The sequence below is a fragment of the Lathyrus oleraceus genome, chromosome 4 (genome assembly GCF_024323335.1).
Source record: "Lathyrus oleraceus cultivar Zhongwan6 chromosome 4, CAAS_Psat_ZW6_1.0, whole genome shotgun sequence".
Lineage (NCBI taxonomy): Eukaryota > Viridiplantae > Streptophyta > Magnoliopsida > Fabales > Fabaceae > Lathyrus > Lathyrus oleraceus.
The window spans coordinates 258,008,430-258,019,078 of NC_066582.1; the positions used below are offsets into that span (position 1 = coordinate 258,008,430).

Sequence of the window (10,649 nt, forward strand, 5' to 3'; positions counted from 1 at the left end):
CATACTTTACAGCATTACCTTTTTTTTTTACAGTTTTTACTTTATTTGCAATTTTTATTTTCTTTTCCAGTCAATCTTTCAGCACTTAATTAATTTTTCACACAATAGTTTTTACACCGGAAACTATTGTGTATCTTTTACTGGATCTAACCTTACGTTAGATCCTAGATTTTTATTCCTTCACTTTTTATTTTCCTGTCCGATTGAAGAATTCAAGAACAAATCCAACCGGTCTGTGGTGGAGTGTTCAAGATTGCCATTAATTATTCAGGTTCTTTAATTATTGTTTGAATTTATATATGCCCTGCATTATTGTTTATTTATATTGTTTGCCTGAGATGGATTTATTTAAGCATGATGATTGTTTAGATCTGTTTAGCATGTCCGGCTAATTTATTTAGGTATCGGTATGTAAAGTAAGCGGAATGAAGGAATCAAAACTAAGTTGGTTTAATTACGTTTAAAAATAAAATCACTCTTTTTATGGTCTCAATTTACAGGTTTAATACCTAGGTTTTCGTACGAGAGTAAAAGACTAAAGAAGTTAAAATCAATAGAACGAAAGTTTGAGTTTTTAACTGGACGGTGTAAATTGGACATTAATTCTAGATCAGGGCGAAAGCAATTTTTAGAGTTAATTAAATTCTAATCTTTTTCAAAAAGTATTTTTAAAAGTTAAATGTGAGGACGAGAGTTAAGCATTTGAATTTAATTATATAATCTAAGTCAACAGAGCGAGAGTTTGAGACGAGGGTGTTTAAACGATTAGTATTTTCTTAAAAAGAGTTTCTATAGATTCTATTGTTTTCAAAAAGTGATTTTGGACTTAACTAATAAGTGACAGCTACGTTAATTTAAAGTCATGGTCTATTCAACAGAGCGAGAGTTTGAGAGAAGACTTTTAATCAATGGTGTCCACTGAAAAGATTTATTTTAAAACCAAGAAACCAACGAAGACTTGATTCCCTAATTACGACCCACTACATACCGATACCCGCTTAATTGATATTTAACCTAGATCTTATTTTAGTTTTAACTTTTCCCCCAAACAATCAAAGTATCATCCGCCTTAGCTTTACGAAGTAACCTTAGAAAACGGTATATCGATTCATAAGCCCCTGTGGGATCGATATCTTTTAAAACTACGCAATAGAACTGTGTACTTGCAGTTAGTACCCCAATCGACTCATAAAGTCGCGATCAAGTTTTTGGCGCCGTTTCCGGGGACTTTTATTTAGTCGATATCGTAACTCTTCTGTTACGCTGTAGAGACTAAGGCAATTTTTATTTCTTCTTCTTTCGTTGATTTGTATGCCACACACTCGCTCACAAGGCGAGCCGTTTTACTTACGAATCAACGACATCGAACTATATCTCCGAGTCTTACGACGAATTCGGGAATATCGTGCTGCAAACAATCTCCCTCCTATCGAAATTCCTAATCTCAAAAATCTTCTTCCTTCACCGATACCCGAGATGGCAGAACCAGCTCGTGCTCTTCGAGATTACGCCGCTCCATCGCAAGATGAGACGCATTCGAGTATTTCTCCACCCGCAATCGAAGCAAATAACTTCGAACTTAAGCCTTCGCTGCTACAGGCAGTGCAACAGAATCAATTCTCTGGAAATCCCACCGAGGATCCAAACCTTCATTTATCCGTATTTGTCCAATACGCTGATACTGTTAAAGCTAATGGTGTCACTTCAGAGGCAATTCGACTTCGTCTTTTTCCTTTCTCGTTAAGAGATAAAGCTAGAAGATGGCTTCAGTCTCTTCCTTCCAACTCAGTCACAACATGGAATGAGTTGAAGAAAGTCTTTCTTGCCCGATATTTTCCTCCGAGCAAAACATCTATGTTGAGAGCCCAGATAAATGGATTTAAACAGAAAGATAACGAGTCTCTTTTCGAAGCATGGGAAAGATACAAAGACATGATGATACTTTGTCCACACCATGGTTTAGAGGACTGGTTAGTGATTCATACCTTCTATAATGGTCTCTTGTACAACACAAGGTTAACAATAGACGCCGCAGCAGGTCGTGCACTTATGGATAAACCTTATGCCGATGCTTATCAACTTATCGAAAGCATGGCCCAAAACCATTATCAGTGGGAAAGCGACCGAGCAATGGTAGAGAAACCTCAAACGAAAAGTGGCATGTACGAGATAAGTAGCCTTGATCATGTTAATGCAAAAGTGGAAGCCCTTGCCCAGAAAATTGAAAGTTTGAATGTATCACCTCCAACCACCGTGGTTGCCGCAACTCAGAATTGCGAAGTCTGTGGAATCCAAGGTCACACTCCTGCAGATTGTCAACTCCTAACAGGAATCCAAGCAGAGCAAGTGAATTATGCTCAAGGAAATCCCTACTCGCACACCTATAACTCAAACTGGAAGAATCATCCTAATTTTTCATATAAGAGTAATAATGCTTTATACGCACCAGGACAAGCTCCAAATCAAGCCCCAGCTATACCTCCTGGATATCAAAAGCCGACCCCATCTACACCTAACAATAATGTTCCTAGGAAATCCAACTTGGAAATAATGATGGAGAACTTCATAGCTTCTCAACAGCAAACCAATAAAGATTTCTTAAACCAGAATATACACACTAGAGAACAAATCAAACAACTAGCAAGTAAAGTAGATGCCCTGGCTACCCATAACAAAATGCTGGAAACACAAATATCACAAGTAGCTCAACAACAAGCGCCTACTGCTGCCCCAACTGGTACATTTCCTGGACAACCCCAACCTAACCCGAAAAGCCACGCTCATGCAATCATACTAAGAAGTGGAACGGAAGTGGAAGGACCAGTAGATCCAAGAACTGAAAACCAAAACTCTAAAAAGTCAACTGAGGAAGAAAGTACACCTAAGGAAAAGGAAGAGAGTAATAAGGAAACCGTAGAAAAGAAAGAACCTTATGTACCTCCACCACCTTATAAACCACCTATCCCTTACCCTCAAAGGCTTATTAAAACCAAAGATGCGGGCCAATTTAAAAAATTTGTTGACCTACTGAAACAATTAAACGTCACAATTCCGTTTACAGAAGCTATTACGCAGATGCCCTCATATGCTAAGTTCTTAAAAGAAATTCTTTCTAATAAAAGGAAACTTGAAGATAGCGAAACTGTTACACTCACTGCTGAATGTAGCGCTATAATCCAGAATATGCCTCCTAAACTTAAAGATCCAGGTAGTTTCTCTATACCCTGTCACATAGGAAAATTTGTCATAGATAAAGCCTTATGCGGTTTAGGAGCCAGTATTAGTGTTATGCCTTTATCTATATGCAAGAAACTAGAAATGGGAGAATTAAGACCAACTAAAATGTCTGTGCAACTAGCAGATCGTTCTGTTAGATATCCTGTAGAAATTCTTGAAAACGTTCCCGTGCGCATAGGTCAATTCTACATTCCAACTGATTTTATAATTATGGACATTAGAGAAGATGAAGTTACACCCATTATATTGGGAAGACCATTCTTAGCAACCGCCAGTGCAATCATAGACGTAAAACGAGGACGACTCACTTTCGAAGTAGGAGAAGAGAAAATTGAGTTCATTCTTTCCCAATTTTTGAAAGCACCTGCAATAGAAGACACATGTTACTTCATGGATATCATCGATGAATGCATAAAAGAAACAGAGTTAGAAAATGACAAATTGTCTGACTATCTTGTAGAAGACAAACTCAACCAATGTTTAGCAATAACACCGGACCCTATGCAATGCCTTAAGAAACCAACCCTAGACCTGAAAATACTTCCCAAAAATCTGAGATATGAATTCCTAGACTTAGAACTTGAACGACCAGTGATAGTTAATGCAGACTTAGGAAAACTCGAAGCCGAAAAACTCCTACATATCTTAAGAAAATATCCAACCGCACTAGGGTACAACATCACCGATCTTAAAGGAATAAGTCCTTCTATTTGTATGCACCGCATCATGCTAGAAGAAGACTGTAAAACTTCTAGGGAACATCAGAGGAGACTAAACCCGATCCTGAGTGAGTGTGTGAAGAAGGAAGTAACCAAGTTATTAGAGGCAGGTATCATATATCCTATATCTGATAGCAAATGGGTTAGTCCTGTACACGTAGTACCAAAGAAAGGAGGTATAACAGTTATCGAAAATGAAAAAGGAAAAACTATAACCAAACGAATCGAATCGGGATGGAGAATGTGCATTGACTATAGGAAACTAAACAAAGCAACCCGAAAAGATCATTTCCCTTTACCATTCATTGACCAGATGTTAGAATGATTAGTAAAACATTCTCATTTCTGCTATCTAGACGGTTACTCAGGCTTCTTTCAAATACCAATTCATCCTGATGACCAAGAAAAGACAACATTCACGTGTCCTTTTGGCACCTTCGCTTATAGACGAATGCCGTTTGGCTTGTGCAATGCTCCTGCAACCTTCCAAAGGTGCATGATGGCGATATTCGCCGATTTTCTCGAAAATATCATGGAAGTATTTATGGACGACTTTTCCGTATGCGGACAAAGCTTTGAAGAATGTCTTGAAAACCTAGAAAGAGTTCTAGAACGATGTGTAAAAGTAAACCTAGTACTTAATTGGGAAAAATGTCACTTTATGGTACAAGAAGGAATTGTTTTAGGACACATCATCTCAAATAGAGGAATTGAAGTAGACAAAGCCAAAATAGAAGTAATCGAAAACCTTCAACCTCCGAAAACTGTGAGGGAAGTACGAAGCTTCTTAGGACATGCCGGTTTTTACCGACGATTCATTAAAGACTTCTCTAAAATAACTAAACCTTTGACCGGACTATTGATGAAGGATGCTGAATTCATCTTCGACAATAAATGTTTAGAAGCATTCCAAACGCTTAAACAAGCATTGATCTCCGCACCCATAATGCAGACACCGGATTGGAATGAACCATTCGAAATAATGTGTGATGCCAGTGATTACGCCGTGGGCGCTGTTTTAGGACAACGAAAGGATAAAAAGCTTCACGTCATATATTACGCAAGTAGAACTCTAGATGAATCACAAATGAATTACGCCACAACCGAGAAAGAACTCTTAGCAGTGGTGTTTGCACTAGATAAGTTTCGTTCTTACTTGGTCGGAGCTAAAATAATCGTTTACACCGACCACGCTGCTATCAAGTACCTCTTAACAAAAAAGGATGCTAAACCTAGACTCCTAAGGTGGATCCTGTTGCTACAAGAGTTCGATCTGGAAATCAAAGATAAAAAAGGAACTGAAAACGTAGTAGCAGATCACCTCTCTAGACTTGAAAACCTGGAACCGGAAAGAACATCGATCAACAATGATTTCTCGTACGATAAACTTATAGCTACTTTGGAAGAAAATAAAGCTAATAAACAGGTAGAAACCACCTTAGCTATATGTGTTGCACCATGGTACGCTGATCTCGTCAATTATTTAGCTGCCAGAATAGTTCCACCTACTTTATCCTACCAGCAAAAGAAACGATTCTTTTATGACATAAAACACTATTACTGGGATGACCCTTTACTTTTCAAAAGAGGCCCCGATGGTATTTTCCGTCGGTGTATACCTGAAGAAGAGGTAGAAAATATAATCCAACACTGTCACTCCGCTCCTTATGGTGGACATGCAAGTACATACAAGACCTGCTCCAAAATCCTACAAGCCGGTCTTTATTGGCCAAACATATGGAAGGATGTGCATGCGGCTATCAAGAAATGTGATAGATGTCAACGCACAGGAAACATATCTAGACGTGACGAGATGCCACAAAAGGGCATTTTGGAAGTAGAGATTTTCGACGTGTGGGGGATAGATTTCATGGGACCTTTTCCACCTTCTTTCGGTAACAAGTACATACTCGTAGCGGTTGACTACGTATCAAAATGGATTGAAGCTATAGCTTCTCCAACAAACGACACACGAGTAGTAACTAGACTCTTTAAGAATATAATATTTCCAAGATTTGGTGTCCCAAGAATAGTAGTCAGTGATGGTGGATCGCATTTCATATCTAAGGTACTCGAAAAACTACTGTTTAAGTATGGCGTAAGGCATAGAGTAGCGACACCTTACCACCCTCAAACCAGTGGGCAAGTGGAAGTGTCTAACAGAGAAATCAAACGAATATTAGAAAAAACAGTCGCCACCTCAAGGAAAGACTGGTCATTGAAACTACCAGAAGCTTTATGGGCGTATCGAACCGCTTACAAAACTCCCATAGGGACAACCCCATTTAAGCTTATTTATGGAAAATCCTGCCACCTCCCGGTAGAATTAGAACATAAGGCCTACTGGGCTATTAAAAATCTAAATTTAAACTATAAGGCCGTCGGTGAAAAGCGAATCCTTGATATAAACGAATTAGAGGAACTCAGACGAGACGCTTACGAAAATGCGAGAATCTACAAAGAAAGAACAAAACAATGGCATGACAAGCGCATATCAAGGAAAATCTTCAAACAAGGCGATACAGTCCTGTTATTTAACTCTATGCTAAAGTTATTCCCGGGAAAACTACGATCTAGATGGTCAGGTCCTTTCCAAGTCACCAATGTTTTCCCAGTGGAGCGGTGGAAATTAAAGGAAAATCCATTGAACCGTTTATCGTAAACGGGCAGCGTCTAAAACATTATCATCATGCAGAGAACATTGAAGATTCACAAGTCCTGCATTTAGACGTAGTGCCCCCAAATTTTATAGATTATATTTGATAGTGTTTATGTCGAGCTTGCGACATTAAACAAAGCGCTTAGTGGGAGACAACCCACAAATATTCTTTATCTTTTTTTTATTTCTTCTTTAATTATTCTTCTAAATTTTATTTAGTATTCATTCTTAATTTATTTTAACTTATATTTTTATTCTCTTCTTCTTTCGGCATTTGGCCAAATCCTGACTAAAACTCTTGTTTTTCTTTTCTCTAGCTAACACTAACCTGATGGGACAAATTGATCGTATGGGTATCAAATTCAGAGGGAAAGCTCAGAAACAAAAGTTTGAGGAACTAGCAGAGAGAGAGATGCTACCTAGTTTGTATGCTGATGATTGGGCAATGACTGCCCTTGGACTAAGAGAGAGTGTCTTGTATTTGCTGAGTCAAATAGGGTGGGAAACCACTCCTATCCGTAGACAATTCGTCACTTACCGGAGACTGACTCTAGAATTCCTTAGTTCTCTGATCTATCTACCCAGCCATGGAAAAGGAATAAGCAGAGGTTTCATCCAGTTCAGAATGTTCAACATGGAGTATCAATTTAACATTCAAGACTTTACCAACCTTTTAGGTTTCCCTACCTCTTTTGATACATTCACAGTGAGCCAAGAAGAACTTTTTGAATATAGAGAACTTGAACACTTTTGGGGAAGCTTGACTGGAAATGACGATCCCGAGGAACATGAGTTTCTTTCTGGAAACATACATAACCCGACCTTTCGTTATTTCCATAAGATCCTGGCCCACACCTTATTTGGGAAGAAGTCAAACAGTACCTCAGTTTCACGTGATGAACTCTTCATCATATTTTGTGCTTCCCAGAACCGTCCAGTAAACGGTGCCACTTTTATGTTGGCAAATTTTGACCGCCTTATCCAAGATGAACGAGCACCAATTCAAATAGGCGGCTTGATAACCATGATTGGTAATGCTATCGGATTACGTCAACCTATGCTTTACCTAAGCCCTTTTTGTGGCATTGCGACTATGAGTATACCCTTCCTCTTCAACACTATGTTTATAGCAAACCTAGGGTCTGAAGAGTTTGAGCTTATAATTAACAACCAAGTTCTTTGCCTATTCACCTTGCCTAGTCCAAGGACTAGTGTTCATAACCGCAATAACTGGCTCTACAACCTGAACGGAATACCCTCTCCTGCTAGATCTACTGAATCCATCCAGGACTATGAGATTTGTGACGACCAGATCCCTTATGCTGAATCTGACCCTCAGACACCATCTGGTTATTATGATATTGATCCTCCTCCTCAACCTGTCCCGACCGAAGAATCGGCGATACCCGAATTTAGACATCATATGCCCGGAGCAAATTATAACACCACCATTCAGGCTTTGATGTCAGAACAGGACGCCCTCAGAGAAGAGTTAGCTAACATGGGACAAGAATTTCTGGGATACATGAACAGTATGACAAATCAGTTCCACGAGTTGCTAAACCGTGTTAACTCCTTTGCTCCTCCGGCCAGAGATCATGCAGATGGATAGATGTTGTTTTTCTTAGTTACTTAGTTTTAGTTTAGGTTACTCATTAATTTTGTTTCAAATTATTTTAGTATTTTTTTCTTTCGCATGTTTGCTTTTGTCTTCCAATGTTACATTATGATTATTTTATGAAGCTATTGATTTATTTTACTTTATTATGACTTATGCAATATCTATCAATAATGCTCTCTACTGTTGCTACCTACATAACTTATTAAAGATATATATATATATATATATATATATATCTATATATATATATATATATCTATATATATATATATATATATATATATATATATATATATATATATATATATATATATAGCTATATATATATATATATATATAATATATATATATATATATATCTATATATAGATATATATACAAAAGTAGAATAGCATGCAGGCAATTTAAAGTATCACAATAGCAAAATAAAATAAACATATGCATAACAAAATAACAACATAAATATAATGATAAAAACAAAGTACGTTGCAAGAATGACTGTGTGACGAGCGTCACACAATCCATTACGGTCGTCACACCAAGTGCCTGTGACGCCCGTAACACCCCTGTCACGAGCGTGACACCTGCAGACTATGTGAACGTTACTAACCGTTGGAGACACGACCGTTACACCACCCACTTTTTACCTTCCCCATTTATTCACATTTACCCACATTTATTTACTTTTCAACCACTCCCTTTCCAACTTCCAAATCTTTTCCTATAAATACCCACCATACCTTTCTTCATACACCACAAACCATTCTATAAAATCAATTTCATTTCCCTTCTCCCCTTATTACCTCTTTCAAACCACTTATCGGTATGGCGGGAAACCAAGATTTCGGAAATATCATTTTCCGATCCGAAGATGAAAATTATCAAAGGGAGCAGTTTGAGCGTTTCCAACAGCGAGGCGTCCAATCCACCAGGTATCCTGATTTAAATTGTTTACAAGAATTAGGATTACTTCAAGGTATAGAATGGATGCTCCGCCTCGCTGATTTAACCTTTCTTTGCACTCATAATCAACCTACCTACCCCGCTCTCACCTTAGAATTTTTAAGTTCTTATTCGTACAACACTCCTACCGGTGAAGACGAGTACTTAACCGGTACCGCAACCTTCCGCATGTTCAACACCGAGTACTCCCTATCCCAAAACCAATTGAGCACCATGCTACAATTCCCTGTAGAAGGTCAAGTCCACCCTAGGATACCTCCGAACTCCCAGTGGCATATAAACGCCTTCGACCTCTTTAGAAAAATTTCCGGTGTGGAAACCAACAACTGGGATGTATTACTTGCTTCGCATATACATAACCCAACCATCCGGTACTTCATCCGCATCCTGCAAAACACTATTTTTGGTCGACCGAACAACAGCAAAGTCAACGCCAAGGAATTATTTTTCCTCCACTGCGTCTTTGCAGCAGATACACAGGTAAACGCTGCCTCCTTCCTATTTCATCATATCCGCACCCTATGTGCTAGAGGCCGTCAACCTTTTGTAATTGGTGGATTAATCACCACCATAGCACTTGGCTTAAATCTTGGGGATCGACTTCAGAATTTACAATCTCTCCCACCCCTATTTATGGATATAAGCTACTGTCGGTCCAGCCGCCTAATCAAAAACAGGGTAGGCGGAGGGTATTACCTTATGGTGAACAACCAGGAAGTCCCAAGCGTTGTTTTACCCAACATTGCCCTAACAGATGTCACCAATCCCAACCGCCACATCTATGATCTGAATGCTCCCGAAGCTACCGAGCCTACGCAAGCAAACCCGCCTCCAGACGAGTTTGCAGAAATGGAGCAAGGTGATCAGGTTCCTGCACAACAATCAGTCCCGCTCAACCCTTCCGATAATGCAGCTGGTCCATCCTCACGACGTCGTCGACGAAGAAGGCCAGCAACCAACGACGACATCATGGATGCTATCGATGGTATGCAAGCGCAGAATCTCGAAGTGATGCAGATGATGCGCCAGATGCAACAACAACAGGAAGCGAGGAATGCAATAACCGATCAGCGGTTCGCTGAGTTGCTCCGCAGGTTTGACGACTTAGAAGTACGTCAACGATCACCAGGTCCAAGAACCAGAGGCGGCAGGCAGCATTGATTTTAGTTTCCTTTTCTTTTTCTATTTCTTTTGTTTTCTTTGAAACATTGGGGACAATGTTTCATTTAAGTGTGGGGGGGAAAAAACCTTGTTCTTTAAATCTTCCCTTTTTCAAGTATGTTATCTTTCCCTTTTCATTGTTATTTCCCTTTCTTATATATATAATATATATATATATATTTATATATATTTATATATATTCTAAATTAAGTCCCTAGTGTGAAAATTTTCCATTATCTATTCCCCTCAATTTTCTTGAGCCATAACAAAAATTAACACAATCAATAAA

General features: G+C 38.8%; 1 non-coding gene across 1 annotated transcript; it reads right to left on the minus strand.

Annotated features, from left to right (window-relative positions):
• Positions 1–1,854: 1,854 nt before the first annotated feature.
• Positions 1,855–1,961, minus strand: LOC127077833 (small nucleolar RNA R71). The gene has a single exon (XR_007787602.1). It is a non-coding gene; the product is annotated as a small nucleolar RNA R71 (small nucleolar RNA).
• Between the last annotated feature and the right edge of the window lie 8,688 nt (positions 1,962–10,649).